Consider the following 24,658-nt stretch of genomic DNA (forward strand, 5'->3'; position numbering starts at 1 on the left):
AACACCTGACTAACATGTTAAAAGTATTCCAGGGGCTTTCTTTTACTTGTGACTTTTGATGTTGGTAACACAATATGTTTATTTTTGACTGATATTACTTGTTTGCCTTTTATACAATTTTTTCTTAAATTTTTTTTCTTAAGTGCTATTGAAGACATTTTTAACTTAAGATTTCGGATGGCTTCACATGGTTTAAGGTGGTCAAGCTTTGGATCCAGGCAAATCTTTATGGAACTGGTAGGATAACACATTGAAAAGACTCCTGCTTGGGTCATACTTTATTTTACAGGGATGTAAGTGATGTATGGGACACTATTTCCTTTGACTTTCAATGGCCAGTCCTTTTTCCTGTTCAATTATCTGGAAGAAGCTGCTTCAGAAACACCCTTCTGTTTACTGGAAGCTCTCTGGTGCTATCCAGCAGGAGGTGCTACAACAAGTTAAAGGCAATGTCTTAATTTTGAGGGTCTTGTTTTTTATTGAAGCTCTTTTAGCTCATAAGCAACAGGAGTAAAATTCCAGGAAGATCTAGAGTAAGTCTGTTCTAAAATACTATTAATAAATAGCCTTTGCTGTTTGAAATCTGCTTTGTACCTGCCTATGATACTATGCAGAATAAGTTTGTATTGTGGATGTTGGGTTAAGAGTAGGGTGCTGTTAGGATTTTCTTTCAAATGGGAATTAGAACATGGAGTGTAGAACATAATTTGAAAACAAATTTATTTGCAATAAACAAAAATAAATGACATGATGTAAGGCTTTAGGTCTTGCAAACATGATAGTAATATAAACAGGATATACAGACATTTTTGGGAAATGGGGTATTGTGTTTGGGAAAAATTATTTTTCATCCTCTCCTTGACCCTATGGACTGTAATTCTAATCTAGATGCCTTCTTAGGCATTTGTTTTTATAGACACAGTTGTTACATTTAAGTTGGCCTTCAAAGACTGTGATTTTTAAACTATATGTGAAATTAAGTGGAGTGCTCTGTAATTCCAGTACTTGGCCTGTAATCCTAGTAGGCGTGGGAAGCAGACACTTTGAAAGTCAATGGCAGCCTGACCTACATTATAAGACCTTGTTTCAAGAAAAATAAATAAACTTAAACGAAAGTTACACCTGTGAGACTATATCTTTGCTGGTGTGTCCATTAGTAACTTTTTAACAATGACTGCAGAAAGATAAAAGTAGCTACTTGAACATTTTCATGGCATTCACTGTACATATTCCTTTGAAATTCTTAGTGTAAGATGATTTGATTGTGAGTCAAAATAAGCTACTGTGATTGCTTGCCAAGTTTTGTATCAAAGTTTTGAAACTTAGAACCACATAGAAAATTTGATGGACCTGTTTTCAATTTTGTAGGTATAACATTGTTTCTTTTTCTTTCTTTTTTTCTTTTAGTAAGATGAAATTAAATAGTACATGTGAAAGTTCTTTGTAAATTGCCAGAAACCATGCAGACATTGTTGGTGATATAGATTACAGATTAAAACATAAGGAAAGTTCTGCCTTAAAATGCTAAGTTCTTCCATATCAGTTTGGAAATTAATTCGTTAAAGTCCACTCTGGACACTATGAATACCCTGCCCCCTCCCAGGAGACAGGGTTTCTTTCTCTCTGTGTAGCCCTGGTTGTCCTGGAACTCACAGAGATCTACCTGCCTCTGCTTCCCAATTGCTGGGATCAAAGGCATACGTGACCACCATTCAGCTGAATTTTGTTTTTAAAATACTGCCCTGGTTACCCAACATCTCTTTGTTACACTTTTGAAGCTTTTGTTAAAAAAAGTCAGTTTTCCATAATTTAAAAAAAATAATTTTTCCCTTTTAAAGACAGTGGGATATGTATGTCCCCTATTAAAAGGTTTCTTTCTTTTTCTCTTTTGTGGTAGTATTTGATTTAGCGAATGTATAAATTCCTGGACTCTTTGTAGACTTTATTAATGTACAGAGTAACAGATATCCCTGCTAAAGTTTTGATTGACTGCTAACTTTCTGAAAAGTGCTTACTTGTTTCATAGTGAAATGTACAGTGATGTATATTAGTGTTAGGTAAATATATACGTTATTTTTGTTTTCTCCTTTTAGAAAGTTATGTGAGGAAATGACTACTCAGTTCTAGAGGTGTAAATGTGTGGTGTGTGTGTGTGTGTTTCTGTCTGTCTGTCTGTGTAAAAATAACTGAAAAGAGTCTTCATAGACTCTGCTTATAAATATGGAATGGCAAACTTAACAAGTTAAATAGAGTTAATTGGGAATCCTTGTGTTCAGGAGTGTAGTACTCTGAATTTTATAAATGAGCATTCTTTATGAAATAGCCCAAGTTAGAAAGTAAATATATAAAATTGTTTTTGGGAAGGGTGAGAAAAGCATTACATTGTTTAGGTCAAAAGGAAACCTCTCGTGATGATGGTCACTTTGTACCACAGTGAATACTGAGGTTATTTATTTATTTTGTAAAGAAATTCTGAGGTTAATGTTACATCAGTATGCTTTCAAATTTTTGTGTTCTTAGTGTTTTATTGCTGATGGTGTTTATGTTTAGTTACTATCCAAAAAGAGAATGGAAGAGATTAAAGTTTTAGGTCTCTGACCTTTGCTAGAATTCCTTTATGTGTCTGTTCAGATAGATGGAGCATTTGAATTTTCATATTGTTTTGTGCTGGGTTTTTGTTGACTTCTCAGGAGCATTTGTGAATTTTCATGTGGGCCTAAGTCGTCTTTAGAACTGTACCAAGTGTATATTTTTGGTGCTTTGGGATTTATTTTTAAATGGTAATATGTTAATACTGCATCAAACTTACTATAGATAATTATTTCTTTTTAAAAGATTTATTTATTATTATTTTATATGTATGTATGAGTGCCTGCATGTATGTATGTGCACCCTGTGTGTGCCTGATGCCCAAGGAGAGAGGAACAGGTGTTGGATCCCCTGGTGCTAGAGTTATGGGTGGTTGTGAGCTGCCACATGGATGCTGGGGTCTGAACCCAGATCCTTTGCAAGAACAGCTAGTGTTCTTACCACTGAGCAGTCTTCCCACTGGATAATTATTTCTAATGAGCATAGTTTTTTCTTTTGTTTGCTCCTACGTATATACAGCTTTACTTTTTATAGACTTTTATATAATTCTTTGAATAGTCATCTTCTGTAACAAAGAATAGTTTTTTTTTTTTTTTCCTTTTTTGAGGCCAGGTCTTGCTAAGGAGCCCAGGCTGGCCTAGAATTTGTGGTAATCCCCATGCTTCAGCTTCCCAAGTGCTAGATTTGCAGGCATGAATTACCATGAATTACCATGCCCAACTTGGGACAGACTTTGAAGACAATTTTCCCATTGCTTGTCTGTCATTGGGATGCCTGGCTATAGGGTGGTGGTGAGTCTTCCCATGTAGAGATTGTGGGGTTACTCATCCTTGCTGCTTTGCTGGAGTAACTTTCATTCATTCACAGACTATGAAAATTTGAATCCACCCCCTCAATTTTCCTCCTGACACTCTATAAGTCCCCTCTTCTCTATTCCCCTTGCTTTTACTCATTAAAAAAAAAAAGAAAAAAGAAAAAAAGAGTTCATGTAAAGTCTCAGGAAACTCTTCTTTCTTATACTTTGAAATCCACTAAGGCAACATTTTCTGTTTTTTAGTATAGAAGAGAAATCAAACCAGTAATATGTAGGTAGGAAGGGGTGGGGCCTAATAGTTTTATTTTGACTCTGTTTGTGGGCCTTGGGGAAAAGCATAACTCAGACACAGAGGCCAAAAAGATGGGTTTTGTTTTATTGTTTTGGCTGCATTGAAAATACAAACTGTCAGTGCTTGAGGAACAGGAGCAGCAGAAAGGAATTGATTTTTTTTTCCTGCTGCAGATCCAAGTGTTGTTAACCATGTGCATTTCTAAAGTGGCATGCTTACAAATCAGACAGCACTTGATTTTTCTCCCTTGACAGACACTGAACTTTTCTTTTTTTAACATTTAAGTAAGTATCCTAAACTTCAGGGTAATGACAATAATTTCATGATAAAAGTGGGTAATAGTAACCATGACAACAGTTATCTCTGGCCTTATGGACAGTCCTGTTATATTGATGAAGCTTCAGATACTTTGGTAGCCTGTCACTTTTATGGTGAAATGTGTTAGCACACGCTGCAGGTGACTTTTACCTGGATTGTGTTAATCTATGTGCCAGCTTATCTCTCCTTGTTAGGAGTTTCTTGGACTGTATTCCACAGCATGTTTGTGAAAGTATTGTCGCCTGAAAATAACACCCAGCACCTGTGGTAGGCCTCCTGATGCAGACTGCACTTTGTTTTTTCTCAGCTGCCTTCCAGAGTCTTGGAGAAAACAGGGGTGTCAGTAGGAACTGTATATACATAGACTACAGTTCAGATTTGTCAGCTTTGGTTTGGACATGTTATTGGTAGCTTACAAAACCTTTTGTAGTTTTGAAGGAAATTTGTGAATGAGAGAATTAGGCCTACAGTTGGATTTTTTTCCTAAGTTTTTTTTTTTTTTTTTTACAGAAATGTGTGTATAGAATTAGGGGTGATGAGTGGTAAGCATAACCATTAAGTAAGGATTTGACAAAAGAAGAGCTTGGATATTTTGTTGTGGGGATGTGTGTGCATACTACAGTAAGAATATATTCTTAGAGTATAGGAAATGCTTGGTTTGAACTTCTTGAAAAATTTCAAGAAAAATTATTTAAAAATACATCTTGAATAATTATTAAAGGAGACATTGTACAACAAAAACTTTTTGTGAGGAGGGGTAGAGATGATAAGAATGTTGCAACTGGTCCAATGAAGCTTATTTTTAAAAGTATAAAATTACATTTCTCTCATACCAAGTATTTTTAAAACATTTTGTATGTATAAGGTTTTTCCAATGGGAAATATCAATGCGAGTTGATATGTTCTCTAGTATGTGCCACAGAAGCAGTACCAGAGCATAAAACAAATTTTATTTTTGGTTAGACCCTGAAAATAAGACCTAATCACATTGTACTCCATATTTCAGTTTTTCTTGAAACTTGTTGTGAGAAGCTGGTTTACTTACTACAAGTCCCAGGGTGCATTGCAGCTTTACTTAACTTCATATTAGAGCATTGCATGCTGGGGCATGTAGTTGATTTAACTAGCACGGAGAACTCTTCTTTCTTGTGTACTCCATTTTATACATAGGTCTCCAAGCCTGTAAGAACTTTATTTTTTAAAGAAAATTCATTGATTAATAAAATTATGGTTATTTCACTTCTGGAATTCTAACGTGAGACTTTATAAACAACTTAATGTTCTGGTTTTTTTTTACAGTGCTTTTACATATTCAAAACTTGACTTGGAAACTGTAAGTAGTTCCTGTGTATGTGGTGGAATAGGATACTTCAGCAGTCTGGCATCATTGTTTTTTAGTGTGGGCAGTAGAAGCCTCTCTGACAGGCCTAACACATATATTGTTCCTTTTGCCCCCGTTGGGGACAGTTATTCATCTGTTCTATTGGGCAGAGGGCTTTTTATACCAGTGTTTAAATCAGGGTTCTCTAATAGTTGTCAGTACCTTCTAACTGGGAGAAAATTTCCTGAAAATAAATGATTCAGTGTACTTGAATTATTTCGTTTTATTTAGTTTTGAAACCGAGTCTTGTGGTATAGTCCTGCCTGGTCTTGAATTCACAGTCTTATTGCTCCAGCCTTTTCGCCCTTTTTTTCTTGAGACAGGATCTCACTGTAGCTCAGACTGGCTTCTCTACCTTGTGAGAAGCCATGCTCTGGAGTGCTGGTTTTACCGGCTTGCTCTGCTCCACCCTGCTCCATGTAGATGGAGTGCTAGAAGATGCATCCTGAAAGGGAGAGGAAAAGGGGAGGTTGTAAAGTAGTTTAGACTTTCATTCATAAGATTTCAAAACTTTCTTTCGAAAGTTCTCTATTAGCTGTTTTAGGGCTGTTTCAGGGATTGGGTGCAGAAGACTGATTACTTAACATAGTACTTGGCATACAATTAAGGCTCAGGAAATGCTTAAAATCATCAGCAACCATTTTTATTTAAAATGCTTCCTTCACCTTTTTATTTCCTGTTGTAATTAGACTAGGAGTCCAGGGGGCCTTTAAAGGTCTTGAGATTTTGTCTTATGGTAACAATGTGTATTAATGACTGTGTGCCTCAGTTTCTACCTAAATGACATATGCCCAAAACAGGGCAGATGAACCAGTAGCATGGTATTGACAGGATTCATTTGTACCTGCTCAGTATTATTGTATTGTATTGCAGTGTTTCATTGACTTCAGAGTTTAAAAGATGATGACAATTTCTTTGTTAGTCTGCTTGTACTGTTAAAATATCCAAATAGCTGATTAATAAAAATAAGATTCTGCAAAAATGCTCTGAGTGCAACCTTGGGAAAATCCTGTCATGTGTGGAAGCATGTACCTCTGAATGCAGTGATAAGGGATTGATCTAGAGCAGGCATGGAGGCATTGAGTTGTCCCGAACACGCACCCCCCCCGCCCCCCGGCTTTAAGGGCCATTTTATATCTGGGGTGTTCTTAAAATGTAGGTTCAAAAGAATTTACATTTTAAGTATTTATATCCTCCCTCCCCCATTTTAAGGTACTGACTGGATTAGGCTCTTAAACTTTTGGGATATTTTTACTTTTAGCTGTCTGAGATGAGAAAGGGATGTTTGAGGTGGGACAGGTGTACTTAGGAATATTGAAAAATATAAACATGATTTCAGTGTCTGTGCCTTAGTTGGGATGTGGAAGAACCAGATAGTTGTCTTTTTACCTGCTTAACTGGTATCCATTCCCTAGCATGGACTTCTTAGCACATTTTGGACACTACTGCTGAGCTATTTACTGAAACTATTTCTTAGTAGTAGTCAAGTATCAATTGACTCTAATACTAATCTTACCTTCCCATAGAAGGCCAAGGTCTTTTGTAAGTGTCAAAAATATATGGAATCTGGTTGAATATATTATAAATAGTTTTTATTTCTTTTCTACTAGTTTTTTAAGTTAAAATGAATAAATTCTGCAGTTACAAAAGATTGAATACAAATGACTAACAATGGGAAAAATAGTCTGGTATTAATGGGCTACTATAGAAAATAATCATGCTTGTGTGAATTCTCCTGTAAATTTTACTGCCATATGTATTCATGTAATTCCTGAAACACTACTGAAATCAGGACAGTAAAACTGGGTGGTTACTTGTCTTCACTGTACAATCTTCAGACACACTTAAATTGTTGAACACAATTTTCCCTTGTTTTCATGAAATGTTCCAGGTCTCTGTATGTCACATAATTGTGTGATATAAGGAATATCCTGTGAAATTCAGTCTTGTTGGGGTTTAATTTTCCCAGTGGAAAATAAATAAAGAACTTGCTGTTAAAAGGACTAGATGAGATAATATTCATAAATGTACTTTATAAACTAAAGTAGTACATGTGAATTAAGTTTATATTTAAGAATATTCATTTTGTTAATATTACTATAAAATTTTAAGTGAGTTAAAGTGTAAATGAACCAAAAATTAGTGATCTACTCTGTGCACAGTAGACAAGTTTTAAAGCATCTTTGTTAGTTTTTATCCATGTTATACGGGTGAGTGCTAGCATGTGTCTGTGTGTGCCATGTGCCTGCATGTGGGCCTGGTGCTTGGGGAGGCACTGGATCTCTTGGAGCTGAGTTACAGGCACTTAATTGTGAGCTGCTTGATGTGGTTGCTGTGGCCTGAGCCAGTGCTCTGCCCACTAGACAGGTTTTAGTGAGAGAGAGGCAGTCTGGCTGTGAGGCCCAGGCTGGCCTGGAACTTCTGCCTTAGCTTCATGAGTACGGAGATCATAGGTATATACCACCGTACATGGCTCTGACTAGTTTTTCGATGTGTTTAGGTATAATGTATAGCTTGTTTTTTGATAGTAAATACTCTTGACATGTTTATGTATACATTATAATTTAGATATGAGAAATGTGCCAACAGGTTGTAATGTTTTAATTGTGGGCATTCTTATGTTGGACAATATTTTCATGTGTTAATGCAAAGTGTACATCAATGTGTGTTGCTGGGTTATCTGTTAATATTAGTTTATCGCTGGGCATTGGTGGCGCATGCCTTTAATCCCAGCATTCAGGAGGCAGAGGCAGGCGGATCTCTGTGAGTTCGAGACCAGTTTGGTCTACAGAGCGAGTTCCAGGACAGCCTCCAAAACAATACAGAGAAACCCTGTCTCGAAAACAACAACAACAACAAAAAAAGATTAGTTTATCATTGAGTATATGTATATAGTGTTAATAAGCTTTTACACATAAGTATCTTGTTTACTTTTAATTTTCAGAAATAGTTGAGGATTTGCTGTAATTATTCTACCTCCATTTTAGAAGTGTGGAAGTAGGGGTTTCCCTGGAGTCAGGTGGGTGACAAATGCTGCACCTTGCATCTTGGCTCCTGTTCCATCCTAGAACCCTGCTCTTTTAAGGGTGTAGAATGCTGTCCAAATTGTATTTTCTTTCGAGACTTAGAAAATGAGTTACTAAAGAAGTTTGTACTGTCCTGAAGTGGCCCCAGCAATGCTGGGTCATTTTGAGACTGTGTGGTGGTGGTGGTTGAGTTATGGTGACTGAGTAGGAAGCACTGAGATAGAATGGAGGCACAGGTGTTGAGGGCAGTCTCATCTCATGGTTGAACAAGGCGCCTCAAGTGGCAGGGGTGTGACCTAATGTCTGTGAAGGTTGGCAGTCGACACTTTAGTATGGGCTTTACAAATTGTTTTTGGTACATATGAATTGTTTACATTTATGATTTCAGTCTTTATGTAAATTATGAACACTTTAGAGCAGTGATTGAGAATCCTTTCTTTGAAGAAATACTATAAAAGCAGTCTCAGTTATGAAAGTCATTAGAACAGCATGCATGAAGAGAGTAGAAGTTAAAGTTTTCCTAGTTCTTACCCCGCTTGTGTTTCTTGTGCATTTACATATGTATATGTACACATATGTAAGAATGAGTAGGTTTACAGCACAATACACTTGTGAAGTTTTCTTTCAGAAAGGTGTCCATATAAAAACCTGCTTGCTTTTGAAAATAAGGTCCGTGTAGAGAATGGCAGCAGGGTTGGAAGAAGAGAAATGGGAAAACTTAAGTGTTTGATTATAAACCTAATGTCCCAGGACTGACTGTTCCATACGGGACAAAAAGGATCCAAAGTGCTTTATTTGCAGTCACAATTACTTTTAAAACATTTCTAAAAAGTCAGCTTAAAGTGACTACTGTTTTCTGGACTGTATTTAGGAGACACCCTATGAAACATAGATTTTATAGTTTATTTTGGAAGCCACTTACAAAGATAGCAGTTGTATTTTCAGATGAACCTTTCAATTTTGTTCTTTTCAAATTGATAGTCTCTTATCAAGTATTCACTCCATATTTACAAATAGAGCTTTAAAAACAAGATGATGATCAAGTAGTATTTTAAATGACGAACCTCTACCTTAGCGGGCAGAAATTTGTCTTGTGCTTACATCTGCATTTGATAGTGTTGTCTGGCCCCACCCTGTCACCTGTGCCCACTCACTCTGCCACCAAATGCCATGTTGATAATGCCACTAATCTTTTAAGAAAACTTTTTAAAGGTAAATTATTTTAGTGCTTTTTTGTTTTGATTCTGGTTTGAATGTTTTAACTTGTTGCTAAGGTTATTTGTCATAATTCACCTAAATAGTTTTTAAATTGAACAATTTAATCACATAGCTAATAAAAAGTTTTTCATTAAGGTAGCTAAGAAAAAAAGCTTTCTAACCCTACAAATACACTCCTTGCCTCTCAGATGCAATACACTTCTTTGGCCCCACTGCTGGTGAAGTGCTGAAGCTGTACCTTAAGACTGGGTATGACAGGTCAAGCAAAGTTAGCATTCATAAGTATGCTTTGAGTGGCTCAGACCATGCCTGAGATAATATTTTGTTCTTCCTCATAATAGTCTTATAAACAGAGAGCTCAGGAAATCTCACTGCTTGTGAGACTGAGGCAAATAGAAGAACCTGAGTTGTTTAGTGGCAGAGCCTAATTTCCTATATGTTTAAATTCTGTTCGTGGTCTTCTTTGACCCATGGTCTCCACCCTTTTTAAAATCATGGCTTCCAGCAAATGTATAATAATCTGAACTGATATTTTATATCTTCTGACAATTATACAGGCAAGTTGAAATTTTAAAAGGCTGAGATTTAAAATGCAAGTTGGGGATGGGCTTTCTAGGGGTGCACACCCACTTGGATACTAACTGCTCTGCCCAGGCCATTTTTTCCTGCAAAAGAGGTGTAGCCATGGGGACAGCTGGAGGATAGTTGGTAAAAGGTTTGGGACTTTTAAATTGGAGTGATCTTTTGCAGCTCTTTAGTTTTAAAGAATCAGCCTTTCTTTCTTGTGAAAAGCTGAAAGATTGAGAGTAAAGGCCTTGAGAGGTGAGCTTAAAAGACAGAAATATAAGCCTTACTTGTTTTCATCCGAGTTGACCAAAGGGAAGAAAAAGGCTTTCTTCCCTGCTAGTTCCCAACCCCATAGAAATGGCAGTGCCTTTTTCCTGTTGTTGTTAGGCAGTTTATAGAACGCAGGATAGCTTGGTAAGCGTCTTCTCTGTGCCTGATATGACGTAACACTGTAGAGTATGCAGCATGCATGTTAAGTACAAGTGGTTGTATTTGGCTCATTGCTGCTGCATTTTTGAGGATGTCTTAGGAAGCAGTTATCACAAGCTAGGGTAGGTAACGTGCAAATCATTGAAATTATCATTTCACCAGGACCACACTTTGTAACTTGAATGATTCTGTTTAGTATTTGTTTACTTCTTCCCCCACCCCCAACACTTCAGAGCAGAATTCTTTTTCTGAAAGGAACAGATGCTGTTAACTTATCAGGACTCGATACTAAAAAGCCTACAGAAATCTCTGTGCTGCTTATTTTCTTTATTTAATCTATATGCAAAGCATATTGTAATTATTTCTGTTAGGAGGTTTTAAGCTGATGGCGCTTTCCCACCCTTGTTCTTAGGATAGATTAGGAATGCCAATTTCACAACTTGGTATAAAGAAATGATGACCACTGAAATAAAACAGTTCGGATGAAAAGCAAACCAGATAGAAACGTACAATGAAAATGTCTTTTAGTAAAATGTTAGCATGCTGTACTTGGAGCAGATGCCACATTAATTCAAAAGAGAGCCCAGAAAATGTGGCAACTTTACGATGTCAATGGCGGGAGCTGCAATGGTTCCTGAACGCACTGTGGGAAGTTCTCGGCACCTCCTGGTCCTGTCCTGTGCTGCTCCACTATGTTTTATAGGTATTAAGTGTTAATATACAAATTTTAATTCATGTTATAGATTTTATTTGTGTAATTAAATGCATTGTCATGCATTAGATATTAGGGTAAGGAGCCCAATAACTTAAAGTAAGGCAGTGATTTTTTTATTTAAAATGCATATCAAGATACTTAGAATCTGAGGCAAAAATTGACTTTTCTCTGTATCCTTCCTGTCACTTTCATAACAAGCTTGTTTAAGAACTGAGTCTTTCAGGGAGGCCCAGTGCTTTTCACATGTAGGATTTGGACAAGTTACAGAATTATGAGAATTTTTACATTTATATTTTTCTCATTTAAACTTATAGTTATCATTGGACATTTGTTAGGATTTTTAAGTAGCCTAGACTCATTCATTCCTTTTGAGGTGTTTTTTAATGGTGTTTTGGAATGAAAAAGGATGATAGAAGGGTACTATATACACTCAGACGATTGCAGAGTGACATTCATTTTATAGAGGGTTGCACTGGGATGTCTCCAAATTGCCTGTTTCTTGCATTGCATAGCTAGCGTGGGTCTGTGTGGAGAGGGGTGTACTGGGGGCTTTTAACCATATTTAGAGTGTTTAGCTTCCTGAGCAGTGCAGTGATCTATTCGCCAGGGATGTGCCCATGTACCTGTAGAGAAGTCTGGTTTACATGCTTAGCCAGCACCACTACCTCTCCTTCAATTAACCCAAGCATACAATTTACTCATTGGTGAAAGATTGAAAGTTTCGTTTTCCTGTAATTCAAGTCAACTTTTCAGCATGGCAGGAGAGTGCAGTTGTTAAGAACCTTGGTGCTTGGCCAGTTCACTCCTGCACCTGCTTCAGTTTCTTCATCTGCAAAGTGTGCATAAGTGATAGTCACCTTCTTAGGCTGATTTGAAGAATAAGTGAATGGACTGAAAGTTAGGGAAGTGCTGGGTAGATTTAGTAAGTACTGAATGGTGTTTGTTGTACTCTGCTGGCTTCTCCGCCCTCCCCACTACTGAGACAAGTGTTTCACATTGGGAAAGGATTCTGGATCTTGTGGCTAGCCTTGTTAGAATTTCAGTACAACTACTTAAAAGTTGAATGTGTAATTTTGGACTATTTAAACTGTCTTCTGTAAAGATGTATCTGGTACATGCCTCAGACAGATTACTGTACTAGTCAAATGAATTTGTTTCTTTTTTTTTTGTTTGTTTTTGTTTTTGTTTTTCGAGACAGGGTTTCTCTGTGGCTTTGGAAACTGTCCTGGAACTCGCTTGGTAGTCCAGGCTGGTCTCCAACTCACAGAGATCCGCCTGCCTCTGCCTCCCGAGTGCTGGGATTAAAGGCGTGCGCCACCAACGCCCGGCATGAATTTGTTTCTTTGTCTATGGTACAGGGGTAGTAATAGCAGCCTCCCTGGGATTCATATGAAGAGAGAATGAGGGCATCTCAAGACACTCAGTAAACAAGATGCATTATTGTTGTCGATACGGCCTTGCTAAAAGTTTGTGGGGACACTGTTAATATGGAAGGAACAATTTAACTGGGAAATAGGAGCTCCCCAAATACTCTTGAAAAAATAACGAATCATAAAAAGTATATCTAATGAGTTCTTATTTATGAATACTCCTGGGAAAAATAGAAAATAGATGGGAATATGCTAATTTTAACTGAATCTTTTAAAAATATTTCAGAGTACTTTATTAAAACTGGTAGTGCTTGTAAGCTTCTCCTCTGCCCCTAGCAACCAGAGGCCAGCAGCAAGATCATGATAGTGGGCCCTCAGCATCACTTAACATCAAGTCAAGAGTAGACTATTCCAAGGTGCTAATCAGCCAGTCAGTCTGTTGGAGTTGACCAGTTATGTATTCAGCCCTTAATGTACGCTCAAGGGTGAGACCTGACAGGAACAGCTGTGGAGCCCTGGCGACGTGAAAGGCTACACAAGTGCTTTCTAGGAGTGACAGGCATGGTCTGTTTGCTTTCTCATTTGGGCGTTTGCCTTTGTGAGATCCCCTTTCATCTGGTATCTGGTCCTATCCTACTTGTTATATTCTTTTTCTTTCTGCAACTGCCATAAGCTACTATGCCGAGCCTAGCAACAGGCTGGTGACAGGTTGATCATCAGAAAAGCCACAGTGACCTTGGAATTCAGGGTTTTTACTTTTTGGTGAAGAACTGAGTTTACCATATCATTAGAATATTTGTTTGCCTTTCTTCTTCTCCCCCGTCCTCCTAGTAATTGAAGAAGGGGAAAAGATTAAGTATGTAACAGATTTTTATTTCATTGACTGCTGATTTGTATCTCAAACATTTGTGGTGTATAATCCCTCTGGGATTCAGCAAGTGTAATTTGTAGTAACTTACGCAGACACCTGAATATATGTGTAATCTACTTGCAAGCATTTGAGTTAAAGTAACCTAACAGCACCCATTATTGTTCTGTTCTCATTACCCAGCTGTACCATCTGATGAAGGCTTGGTAGGTGAGTCAGTGTGTTTACTATATTTTATTTTGTCTGCATCCCTAAAACATTGGTTTTGCTTTCTGAGTAGAAATTTCAAGTTTGTTTTAGCAAAGTACTATACTGTTGCCCAAGAGGTATTTTAAAAATTAAGCAGTATTGTGGAGGGTATCTTACAGTTTCTTCATTAAAAAAAGTTACAGCATTACTTTACTGCAAATAAACAGGGAAAGTTTTATAGCTTTAAAAATTAGCATAAAGTAAGTCTTTACATTTTTATTTATTGTGTGTTTATGTATGTGTGTGCTTGTATGCTTGCATGCCATCACGTGTTGGGATGAGAGGACAGTTTCGGGGAGTTACTTCTTCTACTCTGTGGGTTCTGGGGAGTGAACTCAGATTGACAGGCTTGGTAGCAAAGGCCCTTAACCTCTGAGCCATCCCACCAACCCTGTTTTGCTTTTAGGGGAAGGTGGTTGGGATGGCACCCAGTCAGTCATGCTTTACCACTGAACTATATTCTGGTGTTTCCTTTTCCTACCTTTAAGATAAAACTTAAAGCCCCATGTTTGCTAGACTAATGCTCTTCCACTGTAATACAGCCCAGCCTCAGTGTGTTTCCTTACTTGAGCCATATGCAAGGTGTCTGAAAGTTGTTTCATATGGCTGAATGAAAATTGGAACATTTTAGAAGTGACTTTCATTTTAATAAATATACAAGTTAGAAATAGACTCTATGTGTAGCTGTGGTTGATGTTTTCGGAACATTCTTTTCCCTGCTTAATTTGTAGAGATTGGTGCAACCTGTGTTGGGTGAGCACCTGCTCTGGCCATACCAGATCATGTCCAATAGCTACTTATAGCAAGGTGTTGCTTGGTGGCCTGCACTCCCCCACAGTGTTTCTGTGCCCCTTTTCTCTATTTGCTTCCTATTGGCTTCCTTTGTCTTTGTACACTCTCCCTTGTGTATTGCACACTACCCCTCCAAAGCCATCATTTTTATTTCTGTTTCTTCTAAAAACAAAATTCTGTTGTAATTGCTAGTTTTCAAGTGGAGAGAGAGAGCCACTATCACAATCTTAAAACTAGTTTGTGAAACTCCATTCATCAATTTTAACCCTCAACTGGGCTTAGGATAAGTAACTTAAAATTACTTGCAAAGTAACTTAATATTGGTGAAACATTTTAAGTCTGAACAAAGGGAGAGAATAGAAAAAGACCCTAAAACTGGGCCTGGTAGGACACATCTTTTTTTTTTTTTTCCTCCCAAGACAGGGTTTCTCCCTGTTGACCTGGCTGTTCTGGAACTCACTCTGTAGAACAAGCTGCCCTCGAACTCACAGAGATCCTCCTGCCTCTACCTCCTGAGAGCTAGGATTAAAGTGCTGGTATTTCCTCAGAGCTTGCTTTATTTCTGGAAGGGGGTGAGGTACAGGTTCAGGGCAGGCTTGCTGCTTCCATGAGACTTTAATATAGTAGATCTCTCTAGTGCTACTGACCTAACAGGAGAAGCAAAGAGACACTTTTCTGTTAGCTGATTTTGCAAGTATTTTCACTTACTAATACAGGAATTGGAATTCTTTTGGTTTACAAAATGCAAAATAGGCTTGTTGTCTTGTTATTGTGTACTGGTAACTTAAGGTTCATTAGTTGATAACCATCAAATAGATCCTAGTGGTTGTTGAAATTTTTGTTTGTTTGCTTTTCATCTTTTGAGACAGGGTTTTTCTGTGTAACAGCCCTGGCTATCCTGGAACTCATTCTGTAAACCAGGCTGGCCTCAAACTCACAGAGGCCCATCTACACCCAGCCTGAATTGTTAACTGTATTGTTCAGTTGGAAAGGTAAAACTTGAAATTTTATTTTTATTATTTTATATGTATGGGTGTTTTGCTTTTGTGCATGCCATTTGTGTACCTGGTGCCCAGGGAGGCCAGAAAGGGGGATTGGATCCCCTGGAACTGGTATTGTAGATGATTGTGAGCCACCATGTGAGTCTGGGAATTGAACCTGGGTCCTCTGGAAGAGCAGACAGTGCTTTTATCCTTGGAGTCATTTTTCTAGTTCCAAATATTTGGAAATTAATTGTGATTACTGTAGCGTGCATCTAAGGCAGTGGTTTTCAACCTTCCTAATGCTGCCACCCTATAATATGGTTCCTCATGTTGTGCTGACCCCCAACCATAAAATTATTTTTGTTGCTACTTCATCACTGTAATTTGCTACTGTTATGAATTGTAACAGGGTAAAAGGGTTGTTCACCTGCCAAAGGGGTCACAGAAGCCAGGTTGAGAACCATGGTTGTTCTAAGGTCTATCCGAGGGTTTAAAAAAAAAGAGGTAATTTGTTTTATTCTTTGAGAATTTTATGCATGCATAAATGTATTTTGTTTTATTTTATTTTATTTTTTTGAGGCAGGGTTTCATTATGTAGCCCTAGTGACTATCTGCGCTTAACTCTTCCAGGACCCGCCTCTTTGCCCTCTAGCTACCCCTCTCCCAGCTTCCTGCTTTCCATTTCTTTTTCTCCCTCCCTCACCCATTTGTAGCCTGTAGGCGTGGTTGTCCAGCCATCCACTGAGCATGGTGGCCAGCCTGTTTTTTCAAGTGATTTTTAAGATTAGAATACTAAGTATGCCAAGCTTTTTCTTCTGTTACTTAATGGTATGCAAAGGAAAACATTTGAGACAAAACCCCTTAACTTTATAGCATTAAAAAAAAACTTTTAGAAGTTTAAAATTTTATAAAATTAGAGTAAAAATGAAAAAAAATATTGTGTACCTGTTACCAACTTCAGGAATCACCACAGGTTTTCCAAGAGGACAAGTGAAATAGCTTAGTCAGTAAGAATCTTGCCACTAAGCCTGATGACCTGTGTTTTGCTGTGTTCGAAAACTAGAATCCACACCTGACAGTTGTCCTCTTAACTTTCGCATGTAAATTGCTGTGGCATGGACATCCCCAACCCCTCCCTATGTAAATGTGAAAAGCAAATCAAACAATGTACCAAGAAAGAAATATTTTCAGATCATGTGATAACAGATATTTGCATTGGTAGTCTCCAATGAAGAATGTGTGAGAGGATGCTGCCCCTTTCATACATTACGTCTAGTTCTGCCTTTCAATTTATGAAGGCGATTAAGCTACCACTAGCTTAATCCAGGATTAACTTTGCTTACTGTTTTCTTTCTTTAGAAATTCTTCAAAACTCTTAAATTTTTTTTCTTTTCTTCTGAGACAAGATATCATTTATTTAGGCTGACCTCAAATGGATATGTATGGGAGGATAACCTTGAACTAGAACTCCACTAAAGGCCTTGAACTCTCAGAGATCTGCCTGTTTCTGCCTCTAGAATGCTGGGATTAAAGGTGTGCGCCACTGCCACCAACAGCTTCTGATCTTCTTGCCTCCTCATCTGGAGTGCTGGGATTTCAGACACGCACCCTTGTGCCAGCTCGTGTCGTGCTGGGCATTGAACCAGGTCTTCCTGCACGCTGAGCATACACTTTGCCTACCAACTGAGCTCCATCCCCAGACCTTTAGAAGTCCTGATAATTAGCTTTGAATTTATTCTTCTCATAGGTTCCACCTCATTTTATATACACTTGGCTGTCTATGACTTTTGGGTTTGACACCTCTAGCAGTCCTTTTTATCATGTGTAGGATACTGTATGACAGAGGTGTAAATTGTCCAGTCTCATGTGCTTCCTTGTGAGTATTCTATTTGCATTCAGACTGATTTCGTATTGAGGCATTCCTGTTATAAATTGTAGAGTAGTTTGCTGAGGCAGGAGTGTGGACTGTCTGTTGACTTTAGACCAGGTACCAGTGATGAGGAGCTTAGTTATCAGTTCTCTATTTGCTCCTCTCTGGAGCAGTAAGTTGTACATGCCCCTGCAGTGTGGGACCCATTCATTACCAGTCAGTAAAGGTGATGCTAGCCTTACTGAATTTCTTTCATTTTATTAGTTTAAATTAGACCCAGAGGGGTAATTATTTCACCCCAATGCATGAAGAAGTCTAGTCAGTGCAAGTTGTGCATTGAAAACCCCCGTGCAGTGCATAGAAAATGCATCTTTAATGTTATGATGTTGTTTGGCATATTTAGTTTAGTGCAAGGAGCGTACTTACTTAACAGGACCTTTAATAAGCTCCCTCTACACTAAAGATATAGTTTTAAAAATTACACTTAAGACTTTGTAGTATTCCCCAGTAGAGTTCATCTAGAGCAGCAAAAACCTTTCTCAAATAAAACTTATTCCTTTAACCGGTATTCATTTAAGTGGGTTTCTCTGTACTTGGTTTCCATGGAAATAGCGAACAGCTAACGTTATTTATAAGGTGGAAGTAAAATAGGGTGCCTAATGGGACCCCATGCTGCTCTGATGAAGAGACTTAGGAAAAAAAATCCATGCTCATGGGATTTTTTTTTTTAAACAAGGTTAATGGAAGCCCTTATTTCAGTCTTCTGTAACAGAACATATTTTTGGTTTTAAAGGCTAGCATTGCCGTCAAGCAAACAACTTCTTTTGAGGTCTGTATTGCTTTCACTTTCAAGTTTTAGGACTGCTTAGCAGGATGGAAGCTGTATGCTTCACACTTGTGTTTCTTGGTGTTTTTTTTTTTTTTCTTCAAAAGTTGAGTCTTAGCATATTGTAATCGTTTCAATTTCTCATCAGCATGTCTCAGGGAACAGAGAAGATGGATGTTCATTAGTACAGTAGTGCTAGTAAAGAATTGATATGTTGACTATACAAGATTTCTAGAAGTAAATCACACTGGAACCAGTTTTAGTTTTCAGGCCTAAGTCAGGGCTTTGTGTATGTTGCTCAACTTAGTAGTTGAAAACATTCTTATTTTTTTTTGGAGACAGACACAGGGAAGATCTTAATTTCTCTTTATTTTTTAGAAAGTGGATTGTTGCCAGTGCCTATTAGCTAAAATAAATATCCATTCTTTTAATCTTTGGATTGGATTTGGGAAAAGCCTTGTGTTTTCCCCTCACTACTTCACTACTCTCTCTTAACCCGTACCAAAGCCTTGCCTTCCCCAAGTCAACTGAAAGAGTATCATTCCCTTTGTGTTTGCATTTGCTTAGGGGAGAGAGAGGTGAGAGGAAAGAGAGCAAGAGAGGGAGACACAGAGACTAATTTTTCCATAGCCTGGAAGGCACCTGCTCATTTTCCAACCCGGTGAGTTCAGCCATACTGCATTGAGAGGGAGGCAGGGTGGCACTCTAAGGTTAAGGTGCTAGTGTTTTTATTTAGTTCACTTTGGCTGTCCTTGGCAGCTTGTGATCATTATCCATTTGTCTGGGAGGCTCTGATTTTTTTTTTTTTTTTTTTTTTTTTGGCTATCAAGACTGCAGGGTTTCTTCCATGTTTAAAAACAGGGCTGTTGTAGAGTATTGGGGCCTCCTCCAGGGAGGAGTTCTTGTTTTGTGGTGTGCATGTTTCTTTGGATAAGCTTTTCACTGTATTTGAATTTACTGTGCCTTAATAAAAAAAACCAAAACCTTGGTTGCTTAATCCTGTCCACTTTATTTTCATGTCATATCTTTTTTTTTTTTTTTGGTTTTTTTCGAGACAGGGTTTCTCTGTGGCTTTGGAGGCTGTCCTGGAACTCGCTTGGTAGTCCAGGTTGGTTTCGAACTCACAGAGATCCGCCTGCCTCTGCCTCCCGAGTGCTGGGATTAAAGGCGTGCGCCACCAACGCCCGGCCTCATGTCATATCTTCATACCTAGAAAGTCATAGGTCCTTCTGTGCATATTCATATTTTGTAACTTTTCCTTAGAGTCAATTTTTTATTTCTATATAGCCATTCCTCCTCCTCTTCTTAAAATCTGGTGTTTACCAGTGACCTTCCTTTAGTGGCTTTTATTTGAATTGTCATTGTGCTTTAGAGACATAGGAATTTGGGTCTCTTGCCCCATTTCTGAGAGAAGAACTCCCAGGAGTTACAGTTAGTGTGTTAGCAGGGCCTCTGTGGTGAAGAGCTGGGCATTCATACTCCTCCTTGGTGCTTATGGTCTATGCTCCAAACTCCCATTAGTGTTAATAGGAGGCACTTGCTTAAGTCCCTGTACACCAAGATAAGCCCAGGCTCTTTTATAATGCCTTGTAGATAGCTCGGTTGTTTTTGTTGATGATGGTAGGAGTTTTGATCTTGAGGTTAACTGACTATTAAGACTGAGTCTGAGTTGTCTTGGGATATGGAATGAATTACTAAGTCTGATCTGTAATTAGAAGTTTTCATTGTGATTAGACTCAAAACATTTATAGCTTGTAGCTGTAGAAACTTTTGATGAATTTTGTTCTTTGTACTATGATGGAGCAAGACCTCTTCCTGTTTATTTCGTCTACTATTCTTCAACCACAAATAAGTGATTATAACCATTTTGTGAATATTGTAGGAGAACTTGGTAAAAATCATAACCGTCATCACTAGTATATCACTTAGAAGCACTTCCACACTTACTCTCTTGCCTCTTGAGTCTTTAGTCAGCTAGTGTGGTTCACACTTTGCAAGCATATTGAAGTTGCTGTGCACTACTCTAGAGCTTAGACACTGCAGCTACTGGTCAAGTATTAACATTGTTCACTACACCTTTCTGTGAATTAGGGATTCTTTCATTTTTTAAGATTTATTTATGCTGTATACACTGTTCTTATTTATTTATTTATTTATTGTGTGTACAGTGTTCTGCCTGCATGTATCACTGCAGGCCAGAAAGGACCACCAGATCTCATTATGCATGGTTGTGAGCCACCATGTGATGCTGGGAATTGAATTCAGGACCTCTGGAAGAGTAGCCAGTGTTCCTAACCTCTGAGCATCTCTCCAGCCCCAAATTTGGGATTCTTATGACTTTCATTTATGTATATACAGTTTAAAAGAAGATAAATTCTTAGATTGAAAACAGTAAGTGTTGAGTTTAAGTTGTACTTTGTTGCCCTTTATCTTTGTGGATTTTTAGTTAGTCATCTGGATTTCTTAGACCTCTGTGCTATGAAATGAAGGTGTAGTTTGGGTTCTCAGAAGTGTTCATTTTAGTTTTAGGCTGTCTAAGGATATAAGGGCACAAAAGGAAGAGGAATGTTATAAAGTAGGCATTGTTTTCTAACCTGCCTGCCCATCAGGATCTTCTGGGAGAACTAGGGAAAAAAAAGGCTAAGTATCAGGGTTCTAATTACATATTCTGAATTCAGAAGCTCTAAGGTAAGGTCAGAAAATCTATGTGTATTAGTTTATTTGTGCTTTTAATTTAGGATTGAGAAGTAATGTACATGTGTATGTATACCTGTATGTGTGCATCTATGTTTGTGCATACATCATCTGTGTGTGTGTGTGTGTGTGTGTGTGTGTGTGTGTGTTAGGAACATAAAGTCATATAGATTATATTAGATAGTATGTGGTTAAATTTTAAAATGATGGCAGGGTCTAGGGATGGAGCTCAAAGGTAGAGCACTTGCCTAGAAAGTACAAGGTCCTGTATTTTCTTTCCAATACCAAAAAAGAAAGACAAGCAGTCAAGAAAGATGATAAGTATTCTGGAAGTTTAAAGGAAGAGTGACTAGGAATAAGGGTACAAGGAAAGGTCTGTGTCAACCAGTGAGTCTTTATCTGGACTCTAGTTTCTGAATGAGATTTGTGTAGTCGGAAGGTAAAAGGATGTGCTTGGTACAAGACAGAACATGAGTAAAAGTATGGAGAGGGGGGCAATTATGATTACAGCTTTAGTCTTTACGTTAGTATTCTCTGAAACTTTGATGGATTTCCTAAACACTTTTGGGAGTGAGCTGTGACAAAACTTGGAGGCAGAGAGTGTGCTGACTAGTGGGAAAAACAACTAGAGGAGTGCTGGACAGGGAGTGCAGTTTGGAATGGCTGAAATATGGACAAGAAGCCAATATCATAGGGGCAAGCTGAGCCTTGGGGAGGTAGGAGACTGAAGTAGCAGAGCCCAAGTCCCTTAATACTTGTGACCATTGTTAAAGGACGTTAGCTTTCTCTCCAAGTTTGATGCCAAGCCACTGAAGGATTTTGAGCTGAAGGGTAACAATCTGTCTTGAATTTTGAGAAGTTATTGAGAGAATAACTTGTAGTAGGGCTGGGGTAGAGATGGGGAGACCAGTGAGGAGGCCCTGACAAAAATCCAGGTCAAATGATACTGGAAAGTTGGACCAAGGAAGTAGTAGGGGAGCTGAGACAAATGGTCAAAGTAGGTAACATTCTGAAGGTAGAGGCAGTATGGCGAGTTGTTGTATTGGATGTGGGATATGACAGGAATTTGGTAACTTTTCAAATGTTTCTGCTGGAAGACCTGGGTTGCCATTATGGATATGCTAATGGCTGAGGAGGAGGCTGGAGGCTAGGGAGTCAGGAGCTTAATTTTGTGCCTGTGAGAGCTTAAGATACCTCTGTGTCAAGTGTTGAGGAATGGACACAGAGCAAGGGGGTCTATAGGACTTACTTTCTAATCATTTGTCTGTGTTTACATTTATTTCACACTTAGTGTACTTTCTGTTGGAAGTTAGGAAGGGCAGACAGAAAGCTATGAATCTTAAACTTGTATCTACAACTTAGTTATTGGAAGACTGTCAGGTATAGTGAGGGAAGAGGAGAGACTGAATCTTGTAGGTGAGGTGATATTTCAAAGTATTTTTGAACAACAATTATCTGTGCTATTCTAGTCCCTGATCAAAATTTATGATTGAGCACAGACTATAAACTTAATTGTTGGAAATTTGTAGCGGGCATATTAAATTTTAGCCAAATTAAAAATGTGATCTAGTGTTAAATTTTCTCTGTAAAATTTGTTTATTGTTTAATGTAGATGTAAAGTTCTTAGGTGCTTTACAAAAGGTACTTAAGAAGTGGCTATTAATCATCTTTGACATGTTGATAATGTTTTAAATTTCATAACTATACCAGAAAGCTGAATGACTTGTTTCTTTGCCTGTTCTAATTAAAGTAGCTACCTGTGAAGTTCTCTAGAGTTTTTTAAAAAAATTGTATAAAGTTATGTTAGCAAAATGATACTCATCTCTAAAAGCAAAAAATAATGTATTTACTCTAACTTGGGTATTTTGAATGCCATGTCCAGCTCTTGAGTGTATTTTCCAAGAAGAAATCCATATTTAAAATATTTAAGCAGATTTAATTAAAGTTTTGAAAGACCTCACAAGTATGAAAGGTAGTGAGAAACAGTTAGACCCTTATCAACCTGAGATGAGGAAATAAAACTTCAGACTTGGGTATATTCTGCACATGGATAGGCCAAAAAGTGAAGACTTACATCTCAGTCAGTCTTGCATTTTGCTGTTCAGCAATACTGAATTATAGAAAAGCAATATTTGCTTTTCGTTTCTTTTTTGGCTATTTTCCATGTGGTAGTCAGTTTAACAATCATTCTTCAGAAGAAACTCTTGAAGTGTTGATGGGCACGCTTTAAGATGTTCTTCTGAAAGTATTTGCTCTTCTTGGGTGTCTGAGTCTCCTTGAGGGTCTGATTGATGCTGTGGACCCACTTCCTGAAGCTATATCTCTGCTCATGCATACAGAATCTCCTGTCTGTTGTAGGTGGTAACCCTCTGAAGCCCACTTGTGGGTATCCTTAAGCATAAAGGATATTGAATTCTAAAACTTGTCTTAAGTAGCTTACATGTAATTTTTTCTCTAAACCTTTGCTGAAGCAATTTCTCATGTTTATTTTTGCTCATTTCTTGGAAGAGCAATGCAGTTCATGCTGCTGCAGAACAAGTGATGTCTGGTGGAGGAGTACACTCAGTTACTAGGGCCCCAGACCTGAGAATTCTTTTCTCCTTAACCACCAACCGCTGAGTGCCCTTTGAGAAATGTCTCTCAGGCTTTGCTTTCCTGTGTGACTGCTGTATTCCTTATAAGCAATTTATAATCAGTTTCATGATCTTATGGCTTCATGATTTTAACTTTATTAGTTTAGGATTGGATCTGCCACTGAATTTTGGAGAAAATGCCTGGGCAATATATATACATGCGTATATTGTACTGACTTTCTGCTGACTTCTCAGAAGAGTTTATACCATTACACTTTTCTCGATGCTGTATTAAATACAAGTTAAATCCCATCCTGTCCTGATCATGTTTCAGTATCAATGGATTTTATATACCCTGGTATATGTATTTTTTATTAAATATATCAATTATCTCTCAATTCTTCAGCTTACCTTTTCAGTCACCCTTTGAACAATTTCTTACATTTATTTATGTATGTATGTGTGTCAACATGCATGCCAGAGGAAGATTTGCAGGAATTATCCACAATGTGAGTTTCCAGATGTTGCTTCCACAGTCTTAGTCCTGGGGAATCAAACTAAGGTTATCAGACTTGACTTTGACCAACTGAGCTATCTTGCTGGCCTTTACATGGTGTTTCATTTTTGTTTCAAATGAATTCAAGTTCTTTTAGTTTAGTCCAATTTGTCAGTCTTTGTTTTTTCACTATATTTTAAAATGGTATTGTCTTACTTCCTGGTGACTAGTGTAGATAAAAACAGTTTTAGAAACTCGTTCATCTAACTAGTCAATACAGTGGGAGACGGTTGTATAAAGAGTTTTTAACAAGAAAGTTGGGGAACTGGGGAACTGAGGTGAGCCTGCAACAGTTTGTGTCCATTCAACCTATCTGTTGATGTGACCATTTATTGAGTGCTCACTATACGCCTGGCACTGTTTTAGGTATTTTTGAGTGGTACTATGGACTCTTCGCTATAGTAACTAAAATAATGAGAATCTGCTTTTTTTTTTGTGGTGCATAACTATATTTTATTTGAAAGGATTTTAGAAGCTGAGAGGCAGTGATCACAAAAGTTAACTATCATTGGGTCAGAAAGTTGAAGA

General features: G+C 37.9%; 1 protein-coding gene across 23 annotated transcripts in view; it reads left to right on the forward strand.

Annotated features, from left to right (window-relative positions):
* Phf21a (PHD finger protein 21A) overlaps window positions 1-24,658 on the forward strand; it is a 183,217-nt gene that overhangs the window by 2,697 nt on the left and 155,862 nt on the right. For 2 of the 23 annotated variants that reach the window (XM_040745860.1, XM_040745861.1), the window contains one exon: window positions 5,313-5,346. The exons of 19 other annotated variants lie outside the window; for them this stretch is intronic. The gene's annotated coding sequence lies outside the window, so the exon portion shown is untranslated. Of the gene's footprint in view, window positions 1-5,312; window positions 5,347-13,770; window positions 13,798-24,658 lie in introns of those variants that run through there. 2 more of the 23 variants (XM_040745859.1, XM_040745867.1) reach the window with 1 other exon arrangement.

This window comes from Mesocricetus auratus, unplaced genomic scaffold, assembly GCF_017639785.1.
Source record: "Mesocricetus auratus isolate SY011 unplaced genomic scaffold, BCM_Maur_2.0 Super-Scaffold_100004, whole genome shotgun sequence".
Classification (NCBI taxonomy): Eukaryota; Metazoa; Chordata; class Mammalia; order Rodentia; family Cricetidae; genus Mesocricetus; species Mesocricetus auratus.